Raw genomic sequence first — 6,440 nt, forward strand, 5'->3', positions numbered from 1 at the left:
GCTGCCCGGCGGGTGGCCGGTGCGCGCGTCCACACTGCCACCCAGCGGCCGCGGAGACGGCCGAAGGAGGAACAAAGGGATGACGGGCGCCTGGGAGCGAGGGGAGCAGGGGGCCCCAGACGCAGCCGCGGGGGGCCGTCGGGAAAGAATCGAGCTCGTGTGGGGTCCCTTCCAGGCGCCAGTGTGACCCCAGGTGGCTGCTCGGACTGCAGCGGGCGGACGGCTCTAGCCAGGGGCTGTCATTCCTGCCCTGGTCCCCACCGCCTGCTGCCCTGGGCCCTGGGGGTCTGGGGGCGGAGGCCGCAGCTAGACTGGCAGGAAGGTGTTTCCTCGCAGACAGATGTCCTGTGGGCATATTCTTGCCCGGGGGCAGCCTTTGTCTGGACATACCTGCCTCTTGATGAGGGTGACAAAGGCTCTGACGTCTGCCCGTGGGCACCGGCCACCTCTGGTGTCGGGTCTAGGCGGAACCCACGCCTCTCCTTCGGGGCAGGTGGCAGGGGAAGACCTGGGGGGGGGTGGTCACCAGGTGTAGCCCAGTTTAATCCAGCAGGTCAGAACTGAGGGCAGGGCTGTTTCTTCGCTGTAAGCAAGAAAATCAGATTCTGGCTGATGTAAGTAGAAAGGGGGTTTGTTGAAAGATTTGGGGCAGGTGAAAAGACTTCTGGAAAGACTGCAGAATGTCGGGTGCTCCGTCCAAGGAAGGGAGAAGCCCAAACATACTGCAGAGCACCGGCCTGCAAGGCCGGCAGCCTCCGCCAGCCCCGAGAACCCTGCTGTGGCCGCTGTCTGTGTCTGGCTGGACTCAGAGAAGCAGAGGACAGCGAGGCCCTCCTGCTCTGGGGACCCACTGGAGGCCGCCGCCTGGACACTGTGGCTGCCGCCTCCAGAGAGGCCGTGGGTGACCGGAGACATCAGGACAGAAGCACACCCATTAGTTTAAATTAAAGCAGTCTGCTCCGTGAAGAAGCACAGGACGGGTTTTGCTGTTAAGAGTTTCACTTGGAAGGGGAGACGCGTGCCTCTGGGTACCAGAGGGTCTGGTGGGAGCCAGCCAGGTTCCTGGAGGGGGACGGGGGCAGCCTTTCCATCAGGGCGGGGTGGGGGTGCAGGGGGAGCCGCGTGGGCCAAGGCCTGGGAGGAGAGCCCTGGCAGGGAAGCGGGAGGGGCTCCTGGGGTGGGAAACACCTCCAGGGGCAGGGGTGCCCGCGCACCTACACACCGGGTGTCTGAGCCCCTGCTCGGGTTAGCCGCTCCTGACATAGGCTCCCAGGATGACCTTGGCAGCCTTGGGCTGCAGTTTCTCCATCTGTGAGCCGGGGACACCGCGCTGCAGGATGCTGTGACGATGAGTGCAGTCGGCTGCGCCCCTCATGTGTCAGACATGACCATGTGTGTCAGGCATGACCATGCATATCAGGTGTGACCATGGGTCTCAGGCAAGACAACATGTGTCAAGCATGACCACGTGTGTCAGGTGTGACCACGTGTGTTGGGCACGACCACGCATGTCAGGTGTGACCACAGGTGTCAGGCATGATCACGCGTGTCATGTATGAACACAGGTGTCAGGCGGTGCTCAGCTGTCCCCATCTCACAGGGAGCCCTTCCCCAGACCCCAGGCTTCCAGGGCCGGGACAGGTGTCTCTGCTGCACCACGAGGCACAGGTATGTTTTCTCCAGGTCCACGGGCCCCTTTAGCCCCCGGAAGCTCCGTGTGCGTCTGCACTTTCTGGGCGGAGGGTCCTTCCTGCACCCACCCCCTCTGCTGGGCACCCACGGCTGGGTGTACTGGACACACATGCTTTCACGGGAGCCTCCTAGAGACAGACCCCCGGGGACCCGAGGGCTGGCAGAGGGGGGTTCAGGCCCACATTGTTCAGTTGGGGTTGGGGGGGGCCCCTTGGCTTCTGCGGGGAGGGGCCGCTCAGCTCGGAGCTCCGTCGCCCACAGCCCTTGTGACGTCACACAGGAGCAGCCCGTCCCTGGGAAACTGAATTCTCTCCTGCTGGCACCTGAGCACCACACAACCCGGGCTGGCTTGTGGGACAGAAGAGACCCGATCCTGAATGCAGAACATCAGACTCCTTCCTGGTGAGCTTGGAGGCCCGTTGATAAACAACATGTTTTTAAGTTGTTATTGTGGAAAGAACAGGGCGGCAGAGAGGAACGTGCTAGCACAGCGAGTGTTTGACCCCCGTGAGAGGGGAGGGTGGGACAGGTCTGGCAGACACTTGGTGTCAGGAGTGGCTGAACCCCAGGAACAGTGTTTACAGGGCTGGGAACAGCCTGAGTGTGCTGAGCGGCTCTGGGCTCTGGTCCTGCTCTGCTGGGGCTCCAATCGTCTGACTTTGGTCTTTACAAAACTACAGAAACGCCAACAGCACCAAGCCCACGGGTGAGATGAAACCTTATTCCAAAGGAGAGCCACATCCGGGAAAAACTTGAACAAATCCCCAGTCACGTTCCCCAGGGGCCTTAGTGCCGACCTTGGGGTCCTCTGTGTCACTGCTCACACTCACTCTAGTTTTGTCCACACTTCAATAAACTTCATCCATTTTTCTATAAACCTCATGCTTCTGGCCAGAGGCTTTTTTTTTTTTTTAAATTAGGGCTTATCAACACTGATGACAGAAATCACTGTTGTTCTTGAATTGTCAGGACAGCCTGGCTGGCTCCTCGAACAAAGACCTTCCACACACGTTTCCTAGATTCACCCCACAGCACCTTCCCATTTTAGGGCAAATCCCAAAGGAAAATAGCTCTTGACTGTATGAAATTTCAAGACTAGGCTTTTTCCATTGGGAGGGAATAATGGCCTCCTTGCAGTGAAATAACCCATATAACGCTCCTGATTTCTGATAACCGAGTTGCAGTTTGCCTGAAAAGCTGTAGCATATGCATTAAGCATCGCAGCCTGACCTCAGTCACAGACCCTTTTAGAGGAGGTCTTGCTTTTTGCCTAGAATTATGTAAAAGCTAATTTTAAATGAAGAGGTAAGGGAATTCTGTACTTAGTAGTTAGATGTAGAGGTAGACGCAGCAGGTAGTCTGAGCAGGTGGGTGGTCTGAGTGGGTGGGAATGAGAGAACTCAGGTTTGGGGGTTCCTCCATCAATAGAAGCAGTGTGGGACCATGAGCTGAGAGTTTGGGGCACCCACAGCGCCTGAGTCTCAGAGCCATGGACAGCCCCCCACACACCGAGGGACGAAAACCTGCTTCCCCGAGAGGTCTCAGGTGGTTAGGGTAACCTCACCCGGGTCACCCAGAATCCCCTCCCTCTCTTAGGGTCTATAACCTTTGTCACAGATGCAAACTCCCTCTTGCCACGTGAAGCGACATGTACACAGGTTTTTTTGGGGGGACGAAGGAGCAGACAATGGTGGGGGCCTTCTGCCCTCTGCAGGGAGGACGGGCTGTGCCGACACTCGGGCCCGCTGTGTGTCTGTTACTGGGACCATCCATGGGCACCGGTGTCTCTGTCTCCCCTGTCACTGGACTCCCTTCTGGCGGTGGACTGGACTCCCCTCTGGCGGTGGGAGGTGTGTGTTCATGGGTCCCCGTCACTGTACTCAGATCCAGTCGGCTGGGGAGTCTGCCTGTGGGCACAATCCCCAGGACCTGTGCATCTCCGGAGACGAGGTGCACCCTGCCCATTTCTGGGGAATCTCAGCCCACTTCACATTTGCTCCGTCAATGCCTACCCACAGCCCCCCAACATGAGGACCTCTCTGCACCCCCCATGGCCCAGCTCCGCCCACTTCATCCCACCCACTCTTCTCCCAGTGCTGTCTTCAAAGGCAGGCGGTCAGTTTAGTGTCTCATCCTCGGTGCCCAGCGGTACCCAGCTGGCTGTCAGAAGAAGCTGGGAGTGATGGCTGATGTGATAGACAGGCTGATGACTGAGTGCTTGAGGCCTGTGGGCAGGAAGGGGCCAGGGCCTGAGCGGCCTGGGAGGCCACGCACTGGCCTTCCAGAAATGGAGTTGTTGCACAGAAGCAACCAATTGTGGCTCCATGTCGGAACTGTTTCTTTGGCTTGCTTTTCATTGTTCTTGTTATTGTAATCATACACAATGGCCTGCCTCAGAGAACCCTGCCTCTCCACCTGACTGTTAAACCAAACTGCCTTCATTCAGAGCCTTGTCCACCTGTGGATGGCAGGAAGGAAGAAATGAACACACCCCCTGGCTGAGGCTTGCCATTCTAGATGTGTGCAAGACTAATGGCCTTTTTACTTTGCTTCCTCATCTCCCGCCCATCTCTGATCTGTAAAAGAACCTGGCATCCAGACCTCGCTAAGATGATTATTTTTTGGTGCTAGCCTGCCATCTTCTCGGTCAGCTGGCTTTCCGAATAAAGTCATTTCCCAGCATCATGAAGCCAGCAGAGCAAGCTTGGACTCGGTAACAGAATGAGGCTGGTGGGTGGGTTCCATGCCCTCACACTCAGATTGGCCGAGGATTTCATGCGGGGTGGGGCTTGGTGGTGGTGGGGTTCTCAGCCCCCAGGAGGTGTGATCAGGTGGCTATGCAGCAGGAGAGCAAAATATGGGCAGAAAGCGGCCCGAGTCTGGGGTGAAGGCGTCTGTGCAGGGAGGCCTGGTGGCCGCGGGGGGCAGCTGCCCTCAGCTCGCCAGTGACCTCCCAGTGGCCTCATGTCTGACAAGCCCTGAGGCAGGAGCACTGGCTTTGGAGGCTGCAGGGGACGATCTGAGCTCCCTCCCCAGGCCTAGACCAAGCGGGGCTGGATGTGCACGGTATCCATGGGGAACGTGGGGACAGACATGGCCACCTTGTAAGAAGCTCGGGGGCGTTAGAGCCTGTGTCATGGTCTGAGCGCCGTGCCTGGCGCCTAGTAGGTCTCCAACTCTGGAGCACCTAGTACATCTCCAACTCCCAGGCACCTAGTAGGTATTCAACTGTAGGGGCACCTAGTATGTCCCCAAAGGCAGGAAGCCCACAGGCAGCTCTGCAGTGTTAGCTCTGGCTTTCCTGCCTTGGTGGGAGGTTGTTAAAGACTTCCAAGACTTACTGAAAGTTGATGTTACACCCAAGGTTATTCGTGAAAAGGCATAAAAATAATGAGTGCCCTCCTATAACATGCAGCAATGTACTTTGCATCCACACACCTCCACCTTGACTAGAACTTTCTACAGAGACGGAAATCTCTCTTCTGGCTGTTCAGATGACACCTGGCTTCTGAGCACTGAGCTTTAGATTTCATTAACTTCAAACTCAAATGGTTCAAATAGCAGATAGTTACCATCTTAGCGCAACCACAGAACGCGTGGACCCCACACCAGCATCAAACCTTGTTTGCTCAGTCCCCAGGGCTGAGTGACTCACCTGTTTGAAGGGCGGGATGTTTTGTCTAAACACAGAGTCGTAGGAAAAGCTGTGAGTGTCTGAAGAGAAGACAGAGGCTGGATTTCACACCCCGCACCTCTGCCTCTGCTGTTTCTATTAATTTGAGTTGGGAGTTTAATTTTCCTGAGAGATTTCTCTCTATCCTGGCTCCTTTGCAGTGCTTCACAAAGATCTGCTTTTCTTTTATTTCAGTGCAACACATTTTAAACACACTTGAGTAGGGAAATCTTACCTGTTAATGGAGTTTGCCAGGAGAATGATAAAGCTTTAAGTCACTAGGTCTTGGAGTGGCTGTAAGGTCCCGTGTGACACCTCAGTTCTAGCAAAGCATGCGGGCTCAGGAAGCAGGCAGACGTGGCCTCCAGGGAAGGCTAAGGAAGACGCTGCGGAGAATCTCTGCCCCAAGCCAAGCTTATTCTGCCGATTAAAACAGATGTTGCCAAATGCCAGAGTTCATGGGGAAAAGCAGAAGTCAGCCTCGGAAACTTCCAGCTGTTTTTGAAGTGCCCTTTGATGAATATATATATATATATATATATGTATTGTAATGAACTCGAGGAAAGTGTGCTCACCCCATCTGAGAAACAGGCCATGTTGAAAGATCTGGCATGGTGGCCCCGGACACGGCCTGTATCTTGCAGACGGACGAGGGTCACTTCTGAGGCTTTACCCCTTAGCTGTAGGGGGTGCTGCTACACTGACCAATGTGGACCCAAGAAGGACTTTTTATGTATTTATTTTCCAAACGGAACATTCATTCCAGAAGGGAGCATTCTTTTTTTTTTTTTTTTTATGTTATATTGGAGCATAGTCGATGAACAATGTCGTGTTAGGGCGTGTTCTTTTTTTAAAACAAGTGCTGCGCTGCAGTGTTCCTTGTCTAAATGGAGCGCCAGTTTTCAGGGGGTGGGGCTGGAAGAACCTGAAGCGGTGACACCAATACCTAGGGGAAAAGTGTAAAATTTTTTTCCCCTTAATCTCTTTCTCCCTTGAATCTGCAGCCTCTGGTCCATGCGTGTCATACCGACTGTTTGGTGTAGTCTGAGGCACATCAAAGCAAAAGATAAGAGAC

Source organism: Cervus elaphus, chromosome 16, assembly GCF_910594005.1.
Source record: "Cervus elaphus chromosome 16, mCerEla1.1, whole genome shotgun sequence".
Taxonomy (NCBI): domain Eukaryota; kingdom Metazoa; phylum Chordata; class Mammalia; order Artiodactyla; family Cervidae; genus Cervus; species Cervus elaphus.